Source organism: Podarcis vaucheri (genome assembly GCF_965113315.1).
Source record: "Podarcis vaucheri genome assembly, chromosome: 4".
Taxonomy (NCBI): domain Eukaryota; kingdom Metazoa; phylum Chordata; class Lepidosauria; order Squamata; family Lacertidae; genus Podarcis; species Podarcis vaucheri.
Window position 1 is genome coordinate 3,972,886 of NC_138762.1, and position 20,441 is coordinate 3,993,326.

The 20,441-nt window shown below is 45.6% G+C and overlaps 2 protein-coding genes across 4 annotated transcripts in view; both read right to left on the reverse strand.

Annotated features, from left to right (window-relative positions):
* The window catches only part of LOC309530300 (uncharacterized protein), a 670,922-nt gene extending 663,462 nt beyond the window's left edge, over positions 1 to 7,460 (reverse strand). Inside the window, exon 1 of the mRNA XM_082219087.1 lies at positions 7,399 to 7,460. The gene's annotated coding sequence lies outside the window, so the exon portion shown is untranslated. The remainder of the gene's footprint in view (positions 1 to 7,398) is intronic.
* The window catches only part of LOC309530290 (uncharacterized protein), a 123,454-nt gene that overhangs the window by 65,563 nt on the left and 37,450 nt on the right, over positions 1 to 20,441 (reverse strand). The window lies entirely within an intron of this gene.

The window sequence follows — 20,441 nt, forward strand, 5'->3', positions numbered from 1 at the left end:
AGCGTAAGGAAGTATCTGAGAAGAAAGAAAAACAGCCGAGTTCAGCGTCAGCTTGTCTTCAGCGGGAAAGACGCAGGGTGGTTTGCAGAGCCGAAGAAGAAAGTAAGTTACCGCTAGTGGTTACACAGTCCGTCCCTCCCCCATTGGCTCACTTTGTAATTAGACTCTCTCTTGCTGTAGAGGGGAAAGGGAAAATAACCGAGGGAGGGCAGAGAAACGCGGTACTAGGAAAAACCCAGTCGTCGCGGCAACGGAGACACAGAACTACAAAGAGCAAACTATACAAAAAAAAGACAAAAGGAGATTTCGGTTAAGAGGACGTTTACTAAGACTAAGACTCCTGTGAGACGTTACGTTAGGTGGCTTAAAGGAAAACTCCGGGGGTAAGGAAGACTACTCTTTGGACATTCGGAATCGCTTTGCTACTGTATCGCTGTTTGGGGGCTTTCTTTATCTGCTACGTTTGTTACGCCTTCTTTAACCTCTTTTGGACTTAACATTTGGGTTACGGAAAGAGGAAGGAACGGGGGAAGAACAGTTTGAACAGCGAGAAACCACAAACAGGAAAGATTAATTGACTAATTGACTAACTCTCTTTACACCTAAAAACCCTGCTTAAGAACTGATTCCTCCTGCTGGACTGAATTAAGCATTGCACTTAAATTTTGGAAAAGATTATTTGGAGACTCAGACTCTTATAGGTTAAGTGGTTGCTAAAGTGGTTGTTAAAGAGCGGGTGGAGGAGTCTGAACTGAGGCAGGAGAAGTGTAATCAGACTCTGGTTGGTGGACTTAATTAACTTCTTTAAAATCTCTGGAGGGGAGGGATAATCTTCCTTTTAGTTTTGGGGGAAACAAACGCTGTTATTTCAAGTGGCTATTCTAAGTGGCTAAATATAAGAAGGTTTATACTATCCCGAGGGACTAAGACCTCTTAGGGGTTAATTGAAAGCTGAATAGTCTAACTATAAGGAATACAGTTATATATCTTTTTTCTCGGCATAAAAGGAACTCCCAAGCTTAAGGACAATGTCACATACGCAGAAGAAAGGAGCAGAGGGAGGTATCCCAACTGATAGGAGAGCTTCAAAACAAGAAACAGAATTTAGGACAGAAATATTGAGGATGTTCGCAGAAATAAAACAAAGTGAAAAAAATCTGGAAACTAAATTGGAACAGGTGGACAATAAAATTGGGAAAATGGATAAGAAAATTGAAGAGACAGTAAGTGAGTTAAAAGGACAGATTAAAGAGGTCTCAAAAAGAGTGGATGAGGGATTAAAAAAGACAAAGCAGGAAATGAAAGAAATGAAGCGAGAGGAAGAAAGAATGAGAAATGAGATAGTAGAGTTAAATAAAATACAGGAAGAAATTAAAGATTCCATCGCAATGAATGATCTAAAACAGAGGGAGATTAACCTAAGATTGAGACAAATCCCAGAAGTACAAAACGAGAATATAAAAGAAAGATTAGTGAAGGAAATAGCACAGTGGATGGAAGTGGAGGAGGAAGATGTGGCAAGGACAATTATAAATGCGTATAGAATGAAAATTAAAACAAATAAAGCCAGGAAATATCCAGGGGATTGTCTAGTTACATTTAAAGATAGAGAGATGAGAAACTTGGTCTTGCAAAGAAATAGGGAAAAAAGATTATACATTGATGGGCATTACATTATCATATTTAAAGACATCCCCATAAGGCTGTTAAAACGGAGGGAATCATATAAACCACTAGTGCAACTACTTAAAAAGAATAGAATTGACTTCCGATGGGAATTCCCGGAAGGGGTCTCTTTCTTTTATAAAGGTGTTAAAAGAAGATTGACTAGTCACGAAGAAATAGGAAAATTCACAAGAAGATATAAAGAGCTCCAAGCGGGAGAGGAAGAGGAGAAGGGCGCAGAAGGTGGACCCAGACTGAGGGAAGATTTAGAATTAGGTGAAGAGGAAGAACAAAGCAGAGGAGAACTAGAAGAAGAAGTAGAGGAGGAAGAAGGAGAGGAAATAGAAAGGTTACAGAGCAACATCTAACTCAGAGTAGCACCTAAAACAATATGTCTTTAAAACTATGGAACTGGAATGTCAATGGAATGAATGATAAGAAAAAACGCAATGGAATTGAACGCATTCTAAAAAAGAAAAATTTAGATATTATATGTCTTCAAGAAACCCACGTGGCCAATAAACATAAGAAAGTCCTTATTAATAAAAGGTTAGGAAACGAGTTTATCTCTTCCGATAAAAAGAAAAAAAGAGGAGTAGTACTATACATTAAAAATAACATTGAAACACACCAACTATTTAAGGATGAGGAAGGGAGAATGATTGCAGTCCGTATTAAATGGCAAGGGGAAACGATGATAATAGTGGGAGTTTATGCACCAAATGGCAATAAAACAGAATTTTTCAGATCATTGGAAGAGAGATTATTTGATTATATAGACCAAAAAATCATAATAATGGGAGATATGAACGGGGTGGTCTCAACAGAAATAGATAGATTAAGGAAAACTAAGACAGAAGGAGGGAAACTACCTAAGACATTTTTTGAAATGGTGAAGAACTATAATTTGGTAGATATATGGAGATTGAGACACCCCCTGGAGAAACAATTTACTTTTTATTCAGGATCGAATCAATCACTGTCAAGATTAGATCAAATTTGGATATCAAACGAACTAACAGTAAGAACTACAAAAATTGAAATACAGGCCAAAATTATCTCAGACCATAACCCTATCATAATGGAGATGAAGGGGGTTGAAAGACGAACTTTCAGATGGAGACTTAATGATAACCTATGGGATGATCAAAAATTTGTGGAAAAGAGTCGGACGAAACTATTGGAGTACTTCTCAGATAACTTAGACAAAGGGGTTAAAATAAACGTGGTATGGGACGCGAGCAAGGCAGTTATGAGGGGCCTGTTCATTCAACAAAATGTATGGAAAAGAAATAATAAAGAAAAAAGAACTAAGGAGATTTTGAGACAGATTATGGATTGTGAACAAAAACTAATTAAAAAACCAAATAATGAAAGGATACTGCAGGAAATAAAATCTCTCCAAACCCAATTTGCAATGTTGATAAATAAGGAGGTTGAGTGGAACATCAAAAGATTAAGACAGAGAAATTTCGAATTTGCTAATAAGCCAGGAAAATGGCTTGCATGGCAAGTCAAAAAAAGAAAGGAACAAAACACAATAAATAAAATACAAATAAACGGAGAAGAGATAACTGAACCAAAAGGGATTAGAAAAGGATTTGTGGAGTTTTACGAGCAACTATACAGAAATAAGGATAGAAACAACAATAGGAAAATAGAGAGATATTTAAAAGAGAAAATGGTAAGGAAGATTTCGACAGAGCAAAGAGAAATGTTAAATGCCCCCATTTCCAGAGACGAAGTAGAGGAAGTGATAAAGGAACTGAAAAGAGGTAAAGCACCGGGCCCAGATGGGTTTACTGCGAGCTACTATAAAGAAATGAAAGATATATTGACGGTTCCGCTAGCTGAGGTGATGAATAAGACCCTAAAGGAAAAAGAGATCCCAAGTACCTGGAAGGAGGCATTTATTACAATAATCCCAAAACAAGATACTGACCTAACCCAAGTAAAAAACTATAGACCCATTTCCTTATTAAATACAGATTATAAGATCTTTGCGGGAATTCTAGCAAAAAGGTTCAAAAAGATACTAGTGAAGATAATGCATGAAGACCAAGCGGGGTTTCTACCGGGAAGGCAAATAAAAAACAACACAAGAGGCATAATCAATATAATAGAATATCTATCGGACAGAATTGATAAGCCAGCTAGTCTGATTTTTATTGACGCGGAGAAAGCCTTCGATAATGTCACCTGGGATTTCATGCTGAAGAATTTAGAAATTATGGAAGTGGGTCAAGAATTTTGGAATGGGATAAAAGCAATATATACCGAACAGAAAGCAAAGCTGATAATAAATAATGCTATAACAGAAGACATAAAAATATCTAAAGGGACAAGACAGGGTTGCCCGCTTTCTCCGCTGCTCTTTATAGTAGTGCTGGAGGTTCTGCTAAACGCAATAAGGCAAAACAAACAAATTAAGGGAATATCATTAGGTTTAAACGAATACAAAGTTAAAGCATACGCTGATGACGTGGTATTAACGGTAGAAGACCCTATAAATAGCATAAAGGGAATTCTGGAGGAGATGGAGGAATTCGGGAAATTAGCTGGATTCAAACTAAATAAGAATAAGACAAAGATGATCGTTAAAAACTTAGACCAAGATAAGATAGAATCATTACAGGAACAAACGGGAATTGAAGCAGTTAAAAAAGTTAAATATTTAGGACTCTGGCTTACTGAAAAAAATATTGACCTATACCAAAATAATTACATCCCGGTGTGGAATGAAATTAAGAAAAATCTGGAGATTTGGGCAAGAATGAAATTATCACTCTGGGGAAGAGTGTCCATGGTCAAGATGATGGTACTCCCCAAAATGCTTTTTCTATTCCAAACGATTCCGATAATAAAGGGCATAAAAAACTTTAAAGAATGGCAAAGGGTGATTTCTAAATTTGTCTGGGAAGGAAAGAAGCCCAGAATTAAGTTTAAGACATTAACAGATATTACTGAAAGAGGGGGCTTCGCCCTACCAGACATGAGACTGTACTACGAAGCGGCATGCCTATGCTGGATTAAAGAATGGATAAAGTTGGAGGATACAGAGCTATTGGATTTAGAAGGGTATAAGAACAAATTCGGATGGCATGCCTACTTGTGGAAAGATAAGATAAAAGTACATAAGGGATTTTGCAGCCATATCTTTAAGGGACCTCTGATAGAAGTTTGGAACAGATATAAGAACATACTAGAACCAAAAACCCCACACTGGTTATCACCAGTGGAGTTAATAAGTGTAAAGAAAGTCAATATGGGGAAAAAATGGGGTAGGTACGAAGAATTGGTATTGAAGGAAGGAGGGAAGTGGAAAATTAAACCATACGACCAGGTAAAAAGATATACATACGATTGGCTGAGTTACTATCAAATAAATGAAATATTTAAAAAAGAAGTGAAGGAGAGGGGCTATGATGAAAAGACATCGAAATTTCAGAAAGAGATAATAAATTGTGATCGGAAAAATCTGTCAAGTATGTATAAAATATTGTTAGAATGGAATATGAAAGATGAGAAAGTTAAAAAAGTGATGACTCAGTGGACAAAGGACCTCGGATATGATATTCAATTGGAAAAGTGGGAGAAATTGTGGAGAGTGAATATAAAATTTACAGCATGTGTACTGCTAAGGGAGAATATGTTAAAAATGTTATATAGGTGGTATATAACACCCGTTAAACTAGCCAAGATGTATAAAACAGATAACAAATGTTGGAAATGTAGACAAAAAGAAGGGACGTTCTATCACCAATGGTGGGAATGTGGGAAGATTAAAAGCTTTTGGGACGAAGTCTATAATGAAATCAAAAAGATTTTAAGCTATACATTTGTAAAGAAACCCGAAGCTTTTCTACTAGGTATGGTTGGAAAAGATATCAAAAGAAAGGATTGTAAAATCTTCCAATATGCGGTAACAGCAGCTAGAATGGTGATAGCGCAGAAGTGGAAGCAGGAAGAAAGCCCAACGTTAACAGAGTGGAGATTAAAATTGACGGAATATGCGGAGTTAGATAAATTAACAGGGAAAATTAGATATATGAAGGATCAAAAATTTATAGATGACTGGGGAAAATTTGCGGACTATCTGGAGAACAAATGTTTAGTAAACACAACACTAGCAGGATTTAAAGAGGCACTGTAAAACACTAAGAAGTATTGCTTATGGAAAACAATGTTTGAAAGATGGTACTAATGGCAGTACGAAAGACTGGAATGCGTTATTAAGAGATAAATACGAATGAATGTCAAGGACGTTGAAGGAAGTCCAAAAGAATGAGATGTATGAAACAAGGATTTAATGTATATACATGGAAAGATTAATAAAAAAATTTTAAAATGCAAAAAAAAAAAAAAAAAAAATACTCTCTTAAAGATATCAAAATAAAGCATTACAAAGGAGGTCAACTACAGAATACATATTTAACACAGTAGGGCTGGGTGAGTCTGGGCCTCACTCCCTAGGCCAGGTGGAAAGGGCCTTTTTAAAAGGGAGAAGAAAGAGGAGGAGGAGGAGGAAGCAGCCTCTAGCCGTCCTAGAAGAAAGATTGCAATGCAAAATGTGGAGACAACGGAAGGGATTTCTGGGAGAAGAATCAGGCTGGTTTCTGCTGCCTTCCAGTCAATGCATGAAGTCAGAACTGACTGACAAGGGAGTCATTTGTATCTTGTGGAAAATGGATGTTTGGCTCTAGTGGGGGTCCTCACCTGGGGGTCCTCAGGAGTTGTTCTCCCCCCACCCCCACTCCCCTGCTTCTGTCTCCTTTCTTGAACTTGGACTCTCTGCCGCTCTCCAGACAGACTCCTGGGTGGGGTCCCTTTTTCTTTGCTCCGAGGGCCAGGAATGTATCTGGAAAACCCCAGAGGGCCAGGTGGGCGGGGTCAAATACATCTCCCTTGAAATTTAGGAGGGTAATTTAGTATTAGTATTCTAATAGATAGCTTAACACACAGCCACTGATGCCAAGGTCCCTGGAGGCTCAGTGAGTAGCAGCGCCCATTTCCGGCTGGTATTCCAGCAACAATCCCTTTGGGAGAGAGAGGATGTGGTCCTGGGATGCCCTGCTCTGGGTGCGAGGGGATGGCTGCAGTGGCCTCCGTGGGGAGCTGCCCTGGGAGACACTGGGAAACTGGTCCCCAATGCAGCAGCCGGACTCTGGGAAACTGGGATCCCTCTCTTTATTCCTGGCCTTCCTCTCCCACCCTTTTTTTCGGGGGAGGGGGCTCGTCCACCTCCTCGTCTGGTCTTGGAAAACCATTTGCAGATGTTTCCTCTGTTGTGCAATGAGGCTGAGCGACGTCACACAGAGTTAAAGTCCCAGGGACTCCTTTGTTTAAAAAAGAGAGATCTTTTCTGAAAGGGGGGGGGAGGGCCAAGTGAGTTTGGGTTCCTCTGATCTGCAGGAAGGAGAGCGTGGCAGACCTGGCCCCTCCCTGGCAGGACCCTCTCCTCCTCCCTGACTTGGGGTCCGTCCCCCCCCCCCCGCTCTCTCCTTCCCTGACCTTCCTCCTGGGGAGTCTGGCAAAAAGCTCTGGCTCTCAGCCCCGGGGCTCCTCCCTCCTCTGGGTAGCAGGAGCATTGGGGGGGGTCTTTGCACCCCTGACCCTCCCCTCCCTGACTTGGGGTCCCCCCCCCGCAGGAGCAGATCAGCCCCCCCAGGCCCCCTCCCCTGCTGCAGCCCTGGGACCCCCACCAGATCCCAGAGAGAGAGAGAGGAGACTCACCAGATCCCAGAGAGAGAGGAGACTCACCAGATCCCAGGAGGGGAGAGCGAGGCAGCCCTTGCAGGAGAGACACAAAGCAACACCCCCCCCCCTTTCTTGCAGAAAAGGACTGGGGAGGGAGGGGCCTTGGCTCTGGAGGACCTGGCCCCCCCTTGCTTCCTGGTCTCTCTAGGAAGGCAGCTCACTTCCCTTTAACCCTTGCCAAGCCGAGTCCCTCCAGCTCAGCCCTCTCTCGCTTGGCAGAACCTCAGATTCTTATTATTTCTTTATGGATTAAGGGGGGCAGCTGCCCCCCCCCTGGCTACGCCAATGCCCAGATATCCTTTTGGGGGGTGAGGCTCTTGGCTGGACTCTGAGCATCTCCCTCCCTTGGCCGGAAAGTGGAGGAGCAGCTTGCAGGGAAAAGGACCAATTCTGCAGCTCCAGCTCCAGAGAAATAGCAAGGTCAGGTGGTACCCGGTGTCACACACCCCCCCCCCCGAATTTTTTTTATCAGTAAAAGAAGATACACACAACTATTTAAAATATTTAGAAATAATTACAAATGAACCGTTTGCTGAGAATCAGATTAAAATACGTGTCCACATTTTAAATATCTGGATGGGCTTGCCTAAACAAACATTTATTTATTTTTGCAGGCATCCAAAAAATAAAGGAATAAAAAAAGAACTGCAGGAAGGGAGTTCCGAAGTCTACCTGTGTCGCCACACTAAAACTTTGCTTTCTCACTCGTACAGGTGTTCTATGTGGAACCAGTAAGTGTGCCAGTTTTCTCAAAGCAGTTGAGTTGGGAATACATGGGGGAAGGCAATCTGATCAGAAGCTGTTAAGAGCTTTGTGGTCCACCATAAGATGAGTGGGACCAGGACAATGGCTCGCCTAGCCCTAGAAACGTGGCTTTAGGGAATTTTTTGTAAACCAAGCTTTTTCCATTAAGTACCTTTCATCATCCTCAAGCACCAGCACCAGCCAATAGTCATTTTAACCACCAATCAGAAAGAAGCCGTTCCAAAGCAGTGTTGTGGTGCAGAGACAGACAGACAAGTCTTTGGGAGCAGCCAGATTTTTATGTGTCAAACAAAAGCACCATGCATTGCCCTAAAAGTGATGCATGCGACGGTCATCTCCAGGCTTGACTACTGTAATTCGCTCTACGCGGGGCTTCCCTTGAAGCTGTCCCAGAAACTCCAGCGGGTGCAGAAAGCGAGGCTCCTCACGGGGTCCCTGCCATGGGAGCATATTCACCCAGTGCTTTTCCAGCCCCACTGGCTCCCCGTGGAGTACAGGGTCAGATTTAAGGTGCTGCTTTTGACCTTTAAAGCCCTTCACGGCCTAGGACCCTCGTACCTACGGGACCGCCTCTCTGGTATGCCCCACAGAGAGCCTCAAGGTCCATAAATAGCAACACCCTAGAGGTCCCGGGACCTAAGGAAGTTAGATTTGCTTCAACCAGAGCCAGGGCCTTTTCAACTCTGGCTCCAGCCTGGTGGAACACTCTGCCTCATGAGACCAGGGCCCTGCAGGATCTGATTTCTTTCCGCAGGGCCTATAAGACAGAGTTTTTCCGCCTGGCCTTTGGCTTGGAGCCAATTTCATTCCTTCCCTCTCTTTCTTTTTTCTTTTCCTTCTCATCCTGCAATGAGGCTACATTTTAATATTTTAATGTTTCAATATTTCAATGTTGTATTTTAATTTTGTTTTTAAGTTGCAATCATTCATCTTGTTTTTATTATTGCTTGTAAGCAGCTCTGAGCCCGGCCTTGGCTGGGGAGGGCGGGGTATAAATAATAAAATTATTATTATTGATTATTAAAAGTCCAGGGAACATTAGATGCTTCCAATTTTTCTGATGAAGTGTTTTATTCAGTCTCACCTGCAATCATGTGTGCTGAACACACAGAAACACATACAGATAATGAAATTACTGGGAGTTACAGTCTCCAAATAAAACTCAACACATGCAAGCAGATTGATGGAATAGTACACATGATTTCCCCATCTCCTTTTTTAAAAACATTATTTTTCTTCATGGTACAGAAGATAAATATTCAGAAAGCAATAGTTACAACAGTAAACAAAAAGTAACTTGTCCTGATGGAATTTCAGACTTTTAACATGTCATTTGTTAACGTTTCATTTCATTATTCTAAAACAGGCATCCCCAAACTCAGCCCTCCATGTTTTGGGACTACAATTCCCAGCATCCCAGACCACTTGTCCTGTTAGCTAGGGATGATGGGAGCTGTAGTCCCAAAACATCTGGAGGGCCAAGTTTGGGGGTGCCTGTTTTAAAAGACCACGATACATTTTCCTGTGTTTGGTGGATTCCTGCAACAGTCTTAAGAATTTATATATTCAATAAACATTTGCCATGTGTTATAAAAGGAATATGGATTGTGTTCCCTCACTTTCTTGATTTCCCCTGGTAAACAAAATTTAAGATACTTAAATTGTGGTGCCCAGAATTGAACACAGTATTTATTCTAGCTGGGGCCTGACCAAGGCAAAAGAAAGTGGTACTATTCCTGCCCTTGATCTGATTCTGCCTTCTGCCACATTGGCCTCTGCTCCCCTTTTGGTGTCGTCTGCAAATGTGATGAGCATCCCCTCAGTTCCTTCATCCATGTCATTTATAAAGACGTTGAACAACAACGGGCCCAGGACTGAACCTTTTAGCACCCCTCTTGTCACTTTTCCCCAGGATGAGGAGGAACCATGAAAGAGTCCTCTTGCGGTTCGGTCAGTCAAATCCACCTAACAGTTACCTCATTTAGCCAACGTTTTACCAGCTTCCTTACATAAATATCACAGGCAACTATTTCCACAGCAGTCCGCTGATCAACAAACTTTCTAACTCCATCCAAAAAGAAAAAAAAGAGAGATTTCTCTGGCTTGACGTGTTTTTGAGAAAGCCGTTGTCAGGGCTGCCTCAGGTCTCAGCTCACAAAAGACCAACGCCAAGCTCTTCTTATGTACAAGGATGTTTATTGCAGTTCATTAATGGTTCGACAACTGAGGCGTGCAGCCCCGCGTCTCTTTCTCCTAGACATTAGAAGTCCCCTCTGAATCGGTCCCTCCCCTACACCAGCTTAATAAGCTAACGCTGCTCCACCTTTTTCTCTCTTTCCTTTTCCGCAGGGTCTTTCTGCCCGTCGGGGTTCCTCCCCTCCTGCTTTCTCCTGAAGCGGAGTCTCCAGACTGCTCCTGCCCCCTCCTGCGGGCTTTGGGTCCTGGCCCCTCCTCCTCCGGGCTCCCTGTTCTCCCGTGCGCCGTCTCATTTGAACTTGGCGCGCGCACCCAACTTCTGACCTTCCTTTTGACAGTTATGCTACTCCCCTCACTGCTTTCATCCCCTGCCGGGAGAACGGCTTGCTCTGATCCCTCCCCTTTCTCTGTCGCCGGAGCTGCTCCCTCTGACACACTGGAACCTCCCCCTCCCTCGCTGCGCTCTGGTGGAGAGGCTGGCCCTGATTCCCAGCTGCCACTTTGGGGTCCCCTGCTGGCCCCCCACTCCTGACACTTTCCCCCCGGGGCTCCCCTTGCCCTTACCACAGGCGCCCCTCTCTGGGAATCCTCTGATGCGCTGGAGAGACTCATGGAACCCCCTGCGTCATTGCTATCCTCTTCCTCGCTCTCCTGGGATTCCTCTCCATCGCTCTCCATTTCCTGCCTTCCCTGTGCCTCTGTCCCTGTACCCCTGACATCCATCCCCCCCTCGAAGCCCCCCCTTCCCCCCTCCCACTGCTCGGGTGCAGGTTCTGGAAGCTCCTCAGTCGCTGGGGTAGATCTTGGATACAGTTCGTCGACTTCAATCGTCTCTGCTTCCAGCTCATTGCATGTGTACTCGAAACCAAGGTCCTCTCCTAACACGTCCATGTCCTCCCCCCCCCCGTCTCTTCGGACATTGTTGTTTGCCAGGGCCCCCTCAGCAATCTCCTGCACCACTCATCCTCTGGTTGGTCGTCCCACCAGTAAGAGCGATCCGTGTCCACCCCCGAGCACGATCCCCTTGGAGGACTCGAGTCTGGCGTGGTCTCCTCTGCTGAGGAGAACCCCCGGAAGGTGCTGCCTGGAAGTGTAGGCGTAAAAAGCCAGTCGTCGAAAAATTCCGCTGGCATGGGCCTGTGTGGGAAGAGTGCATGGAACTCGTCCTTAAGAAGGGGTTCTTCCAGAGCATAGCCCGGCACCCAACTATTGGCACTGGCCGGGGTACCCTCTCTGGCGAGGAGGTATTCTACTCCCTCCGCCCCCCATCTCGAGTCCAGAATTTCTGTGACCTCGTTAAGTGTCTCGGCCTTCGGTGACTCCCCCCCCCCTTGGGGACTCCCTGCGTGGGTCCGGTGCCGTCCCTGGCTCCTGAAACGTGTGTGGGGCTTTGTAGGGCGTAAGCACCGACCTATGAAAGACCGGGTGCATTCGGGAACCTTCTGGGAGGGTCAACCGATAAGCTACGGGGTTGATCTTGGCCTCAACTTGGTATGGCCCCAGCTGTCTGTGTCCTAACTTCTTCTTGGCTAACGACTTGTTAGGCGCCGCCTGAGCTGCTAACCATACCCAGTCCCCCACCTGTATGTCTTCCCCTGCCCTCCTGTGCCTGTCTGCCTGCACCTTGTAGGCATGTTTAGCCAGCTCTAAGTGCCGTCGGAGCTCCTCGTGGACCTCCTGCAATTCTGCGGCCAAATGCTCCGCTCCCTGCGTCGCTCCCTGCACCGTCGTCTCCACTCCCGGAAAGGTTCTGGGATGCCTCCCATTGTTGGCGAAGAATGGCGTCACCCCCGTGGACGCGTGCTTCGTGTTGTTGTAGGCAAACTCGGCCATCGGCAAATAGTCCACCCAAGTCGCAGGCTTCTGATTGGCGTAACAGCGCAGGTACTGCTGCATGATGGTGTTGACCCTTTCCGCTTGGCCGCTGGTCTGCGGGTGTCTCGCCGACGCTAAGTTGATCTTGACGTTCAGGATACCCAGGAGCTTCTGCCAGAAACTGGAAACGAACTGGCGACCGCGGTCGGACAGGATGGATCGCGGCAAGCCGTGCACCCTGAACACGTGGTCTATGAACAGTTTGGCGGTCTGCTCCGCTGTCGCCACCTTCACGCAAGGAATGAAATGCGCCATCTTGGTGAACAGTTCTACAACTACAAGCACCGTCGTCTTGCCTCACGAACTGGGCAGATCAGTGACAAAGTCCAGCACCACCCTCTCCCACGGTTGCAGTGGCGTCTCCAACGGTTCCAGCAGTCCCGCTGGTTTCTGGTGCACTGGCTTGGACCTTTGGCAAGTGTCACACCTGGCGACGTAGTCCGCGACCTCTCCTTGCATCTGGGGCCACCAAAAGTCTCTGGCCACTAATTCCGCCGTCTTTTCCTTGCCGAAGTGGCCAGCGCTGGGTGCGTCGTGCAACTGCTGCAGAACCTTCGCGCGGAGATCGTCTCCCGGAACGTAGAGAGCACCTTTACAGGTTAGCAGGCCGTCGCGTATCTGGAACTCGTCATCCCTCGCTGTGCCTCTCCGCACCTCTTCCATCTTGGACTGTGCGAACGGATCCGTCTGCAGCGCGCGACGCACCGCCTCCAGGTCCACGGCGGCTGAAGCGCACGCCCATGCCTGCGGTGCAAGAATGTGCTTGGCTGCCACAGGTGCCGCTTCCTCGAGGTATTGCGGTTTCCTGGAGAGCGCATCTGCTATGACATTGTTGTCTCCCGGGATGTACTCTATCCTGAAATCGAAATCCGCAAAGAACTTCGCTCAGCGTATGTGCCTCTGGCTCTGTAGCTTCGCCGTGCGCCAGTACTCTAGGTTCTTGTGGTCCGTGCGGACCTGCACGGTGTGCTTGGCTCCGATGAGGAAGTGCCTCCACGCCTTGAAAGCCGCGTGGATGGCCAGCAACTCCCTGTCCCAGATGGTGTAGTTCTGCTCCGACTTGCTGAGCTTCCGGAAGTAGAAAGCGCAGGGCCTCCAGTTCCCCTGCGGGTCTTCCTGTAAAAGGACAGCCCCCACCGCTCTGTCAGATGCGTCAGTCTCAACTCTCATGGGCCTGCCGGGATTCACGTGTAGCAGCTGTTCTTCGGACGCGAAGAGACTCTTAAGTCTCCGGAAGGACTGCTCCGCCTGGTCTGTCCAGGTGAACTTCTTCTTCTTGGAGCTGAGAGTGTCCGTGATAGCTGCCGTCTCCCTGGCGAAACCCCTGATGAACTTGCGGTAAAAATTGGCGAAGCCGACGAACCTTTGGACCTCCTTCCAATTTCGCGGGCTTTTCCAGTCCAACACCGCGCGGACCTTGCCGCTGTCCATGGGAAGTCTCCTGTCTGACAGCCTATAGCCTAGAAAATCCACCTCCGTCACGTCGAATTGGCACTTCTCCAGCTTGGCGTAGAGCCTGTGCTCCCGTAGCCTCTGCAGGACCTCCTTAACGTCGCTCTCGTGAGCTTCCGGCGATTCCGAGAAGATCAGAATGTCGTCGAGGAAACATACGCACTTCTTGTAGAGGAGTCCCGCTAGCACGTGGTGCATAAAAGCTTGGAAATAGTGGGAGCCATTCTGGAGACCAAACGGCATAACTCTGTATTCGTAGGTGCCCAACGGCGTGAACATGGCCGTCTTCCACTCATCACCCTCTCGCACGCGTGTGAGATTGTAAGCTCCACGGAGATCCAACTTGGTGAATATCTTTCCTTTCCGCACCGTCGCGAGCAGGTCGTCAATCTTGGGCATGGAAAAGGCCGCGGGCTTTGTCTTAGAGTTTATGAATCTAAAGTCCACTATCAGTCTTTTTGGGGGCGTGTCCTTCTTCACGAAAAACACAGGACTGCCCCCTACAGCCTTCGATTCTCGGATGAATCCCCACTGCAGGTTGTGATCTATGAACTCTCTGAGCTCCTGCAACTCATCCTCGGACATGGAATACAGCTTCACAGGCGGCAGCGTTGTCCCCGGCAAGAGGTCAATTGCGCAATCGTAGGGCCGGTGGGGCGGCAACTGGTCGGCTTCCTTTTCGCAGAAGACCTCCAAAAACCCCTTGTACTTGATGGGTAGTACTTGCGCCATACTGAGGCTTAGCTGCTGCCCCTCCTCCTGGCCTTCCTCCTCCTGAGCGATTTGGATGCAATGCTGCGCGCAATAGGACGAGCCGAAAGTGATCTGCCGCTGGTACCACGCCATGGTCGGGCTGTGCCTATCCAGCCAACTCATGCCTAACACTATAGGCGTGTCTGACAGGCAGGTGACGTTGAAACTGATGACTTCTCGGTGATTGCCAATCTGCATTACCATGGGTGGCGTCTGTTGTACCACCTGCCCACCCAGCAGCTTCCTGCCATCCACTGTGACGACGTCCAATGGCAGCGTGGCTGGTAGGAGCTCTATGCGATGCTGCTTGACGAAATGCACCCCCACGAAGTCTGCGTTGCTTCCACTGTCAATTGTAATGGGAACTTCCAGGGTGCGTCCATCAGGCAGCTGGAGAGTTGCAGTGAGCTGCACCACTGGCTTGGGTGGCAGGGGGTCTGTATGCTGCAAACGCGCTGGGGACTGCCCTACTGACTCGCCTGGCTGTGCCCCAGCATTTGTGCTTCCAGCCAGGCATTGCCGTTTCCCTGAAACTGCTCTTCATGTTGTGCTGCTGCAGTTACTGTTGCTTAAGGCTGCAGTGTGCTTTTGGAGCCTCTGGGGACACTCTTTGGCCATGTGCATCGCACTGTCACAGATGTAACACTTCCTGTTACCTCTAGGAGGCTTCGTCTTGACTGCTCCGGACGCTGGGGCTCCGGCAGCAGACTGAGCCTTAGCACTCCCAAGTTCCATTGGCTCCTCCCCTGCCTGCAGCTGAGGTGAGGGACGCGTACGTCCTAGATCCCTGGGAAGGAAAGGAGGCGCTCTAGGCGGTGTGTGAAGCTGGCGACCCTCCTCATTGCGCCAAGGGCGTTCTTCGTGGCGCACTCCAATGGCGAGCGCCCGCTGCACAACTTCTGCTAGGGTTTGAGGTCTGCCCCCCCTTGCCAATTCATCTTTTACAGGGCCAGACAACCCCTCCCAAAACAAGTCTCTTACTGCCAGGGAGTCTTTCTGCCATCTCAGTACATTCAGCAAGGCGAAAAACCGAGCATGATACTGACGTACTGTAGCCTTGCCTTGCCTTAAACCATGCATCTCCTTGCGTGCTACATCCACATCCACGGTAGATTGGAAGCAAGCGTCCATGGCTTTGATAAATTCATCGGAGTCCCTTCGAGCAGGACAATCTTCGTGCCACAGATTGCGCAGCCAAGCCCTCGCTTCCCCATGCAAGTGGGACACAATGAAACCCACTTTCTCCTCCTCATCTTTAAAGTCGTCGCGAAGCAAATGCAACGCATATTCGACGTCTGCTTGAAAACTGGGGTACTGCTTCAGGTTCCCATCGAAGTGGGCTACCAAGTTGCTCCCCCTTCTGCCCAGTCCTACGCCTGTAGATCTGGACCCCGGGAACCCCACTTGGCATGCATGATCCCACCTGGCTTGCAGATCCTGGCATCGCTTTTCAGCTTCTTCCCCCTTCTTCTGGGAGACCACTACCGCAGTGGTAAGCTGGGAGACTGTGTTGCGTAGATCAGCTATCTGCTCCTCCATACTCATGGCCGCCAAACTTCGTGAGCTTCGCAAAAAAAAAATATAAAAAAAATTGCGTACTTTTGGGAGAGGACTTACTGTCAGGGCTGCCTCAGGTCTCAGCTCACAAAAGACCAACGCCAAGCTCTTCTTATGTACAAGGATGTTTATTGCAGTTCATTAATGGTTCGACAACCGAGGCGTGCAGCCCCGCGTCTCTTTCTCCTAGACATTAGAAGTCCCCTCTGAATCGGTCCCTCCCCTACACCAGCTTAATAAGCTAACGCTGCTCCACCTTTTTCTCTCTTTCCTTTTCCGCAGGGTCTTTCTGCCCGTCGGGGTTCCTCCCCTCCTGCTTTCTCCTGAAGCGGAGTCTCCAGACTGCTCCTGCCCCCTCCTGCGGGCTTTGGGTCCTGGCCCCTCCTCCTCCGGGCTCTCTGTTCTCCCGTGCACCGTCTCATTTGAACTTGGCGCGCGCGCCCAACTTCTGACCTTCCTTTTGACAGTTATGCTACTCCCCTCACTGCTTTCATCCCCTGCCGGGAGAACGGCTTGCTCTGATCCCTCCCCTTTCTCTGTCGCCGGAGCTGCTCCCTCTGACACACTGGAACCTCCCCCTCCCTCACTGCGCTCTGGTGGGGAGGCTGGCCCTGATTCCCAGCTGCCGCTTTGGGGTCCCCTGCTGGCCCCCCGCTCCTGACACTTTCCCCCCGGGGCTCCCCTTGCCCTTACCACAGGCGCCCCTCTCTGGGAATCCTCTGATTCGCTGGAGAGACTCATGGAACCCCCTGCGTCATTGCTATCCTCTTCCTCGCTCTCCTGGGATTCCTCTCCATCGCTCTCCATTTCCTGCCTTCCCTGTGCCTCTGTCCCTGTACCCCTGACAGCCGTGTTTTCTTTTCTTTTTCTTTTTTAAAAGATATTTATTAAAATTTTCAATATTACAAAATAGAAAAAGAAAAAAGAAAAATACAAAAGAAAAATAGTTAAAAACAATTCAGTCTTTCAGTCACTTATCTTTCATTTGCTTATTTCCCGGACCTCCTCACGCCTCCCTTTTCTGTATTCCAATTCAGTTTTTTAGTTCAGCAAATCCCTCCCCTCTTTGTTTAGCCTAGTCTTCAATCTTAAAGAATTGTAACATTAGATTTTTGCCTAATAATAGTCCATTTTTTCATATTCCCTTATAACATTACAGCTAAAAACCACTTAGTTTCTATCCAACATCATTCTAACATTCATTAATTTTACAATATTTCTGTAAATAGTCTTTGAACTTTTTCCAATCTTCTTCCACCGACTCTTCTCCCTGGTCACGGATTCTGCCAGTCATTTCTGCCAATTCTATGTAGTCGATCACCTTCATCTGCCATTCTTCCAAGGTGGGTAGATCTTGTGTCTTCCAATACTTTGCAATGAGTATTCTTGCTGCTGTTGTGACATACATAAAGAAAGTTCTATCCTTCTTTGGCACCAATTGGCCGACTATGCCCAGGAGAAAGGCCTCTGGTTTCTTCAAGAAGGTATATTTAAATACCTTTTTCAATTCATTATAGATCATCTCCCAGAAAGCCTTAATCCTTGGGCACATCCACCAAAGATGAAAGAATGTACCTTCAGTTTCTTTACATTTCCAGCATTTATTATCGGGCAAATGATAGATTTTTGCAAGCTTGACTAGGGTCATGTACCACCTGTATATCATTTTCATAATATTCTCTCTTAGGGCATTACATGCCGTAAATTTCATACCTGTGGTCCACAACTGTTCCCAGTCAGCAAACATAATATTATGTCCAACATCTTGTGCCCATTTAATCATAGCAGATTTCACCGTTTCATCCTGAGTATTCCATTTCAACAGCAAGTTATACATCTTTGACAAAATCTTAGTGTTGGGCTCTAACAGTTCTGCTTCTAATTTTGATTTTTCCACCTGGAAGCCAATTTTCTTATCCAAATTGTATGCCTCCATTATCTGATAATAATGAAGCCAGTCTCGCACTCTGTCTTTTAATTTCTCAAAACTCTGCAATTTCAATTTGTCTCCTTCTTGTTCCAAAATTTCCCAATATTTCAGCCATTTGGCCTCCATATTGAGCTTTTTCTGAGCCTTTGCTTCCATTGGTGACAACCACCTTGCGGTTTTGTTTTCAAATAAGTCCTTATATCTTATCCAGACATTTAACAATGCTTTCCTAACAATATGGTTTTTAAATGCTTTATGTGCTTTAACCTTGTCATACCACAAATATGCATGCCACCCAAAGACGTTATTGAAACCTTCTAAATCCAAAATGTCTGTGTTCTCAAGAAGCAGCCATTCTTTCAACCAGCAGAATGCTGCTGATTCAGAATAAAGTTTGAGGTCTGGCAGGGCAAATCCACCTCTGTACTTAGCATCAGTTAGTATTTTAAATTTTATTCTGGGCTTCTTGCCCTGCCAGACAAATCTAGAAATATCTCTCTGCCACTTCTTGAAACAGTCCATTTTGTCCAAGATTTGCAGTGATTGAAACAGAAATAACATTCTTGGCAATACATTCATCTTTATAGCAGCAATTTGACCTAACAAGGAAAGCTTCAAATTTGACCATATCTCTAGATCCTTTTTCACTTCTGACCAACATTTCTCATAATTGTCTTTAAATAAGTTTAAATTCTTAGCGGTCATATTAACCCCCAGGTATTTTACTTTCTTAACCAATGCTAAACCTGTCTCCTTCTGAAACCTCTCTTTCTCAATCGGTGTTAAGTTTTTCTCAAGCACCTTAGTTTTTAACTTGTTCAACTTAAATCCTGCCACATGACCAAATTCTTGAATCAATTCTAATACTCTTTTAGTACTAGATTCTGGCTCCTGTAACGTCAATACCAAATCACCTGCAAAAGCTTTCAATTTGTACTGTTTGGCTCCGACCTATATACCGTTAATCAGACGGTCCCTTCTGATCATATTTAGCAAAACCTCCAGGACCGAAATAAAAAGCAAAGGGGAAATTGGGCAGCCTTGTCGTGTCCCTTTATCTTAAATTCCTCTGTCACCACATTGTTAACTATTAGTTTAGCCTTTTGTTCTGAGTAAATTGTACTTATACCATTTTCAAACCCTTGACCAACCCCCATCCCCTGAAGATTTTTCTTCATGAAACTCCAAGAAATATTATCAAAGGCTTTCTCCGCATCTACAAAAAATAAAACAGCTTTAGTATTAATATTCACTTGCAACATCTCCAAAATATTGATTATATTCCTCGTGTTGTCAGACAAGTGTCTACCCGGGAGAAAGCCAGCTTGGTCTTTATGTATCTCCTCCACTAATACTTTTTTTAACCTTTTAGCCAAAATATCTGCAAAAAATTTATAATCCACATTAAGCAGGGATATGGGGCGGTAGTTCTTGAGTTGTGTCTTTTCAGACTCATTTTTCGGTATTAATGTAATATAAGCCTCCTTCCACGACTCTGGCGCTTTTCCCCCCTCCAAAATTTCTTTGCAAACCTCCTTTAGTGGTTGAATTATCCAATCCTTCAAGGACCTATAATATTTTGAGGTTAAGCCATCAGGCCCTGGAGATTTGCCCAACTGCATGTTCTGGATGGCACCTTCCACCTCCTGTTCTGTTATTTTGTAGTTCAACATTAACTTATTTTCTTGAGAGATTTTTTGAAGTCCATTTGTTTTTAAGAATTGGTCTAAATCAAATTCTTTCTGTGGCCCTCGTGTATATAACTGTTTAAAGTACCTCTGGAAGCATTTTCTAATTTCCACTGGATTCTGGATGTTCTTTCCTTCCACTTCCAAGTTGGTAATGGTATTAAGTTTTTGTATTTTTTTCATTTGCCAAGCTAACAATTTTCCACATTTATTGGCTGATTCAAATGTCCTTTGTCTCATCTGTTTAATTCTCCATTCTATTTCCTGATTCATCATCTTCATATATTGGACTTGGTATAACTTTATTTCTCTCAGAATCTCTTGTGACTTTGGTTTTGCTCTCAATTTCTTCTCACCCTCTTTTATTTTTTCCAAAATTTTATCTTTTTTCTCATTTTGAGTTCTCTTCTTTATTGCATTCTGTTGAATGAGAAACCCCCTCATAACTGCTTTACTTGCGTCCCAGATTACTCTTTTTTCGATGGTAGTGTTCATATTTATCTCAAAATAGTCTCTCAAGGTTTTTTGGGCCTTCTTGGTAACTTCTTGATCTCTAAGCAAGGTGTCATTCATCCTCCATCTGAAGGAATCGGCAGGTGTTAATTTCATCTCCATTTTCACAGCATTATGGTCGGAGCAAGTTTTAGGGCGAATTTCCACTTTTCAAGTCTTAGGTGCCAGTCCTCTAGTTATCCAAATTTGGTCAATTCTTGTCCATGTCATTTTGGCTTCAGAGAAGGTCCCCTCTCTGCCCAAGGGATTCTTTGTTCTCCATATGTCAATCAAGTCCATATTGTCAGTCA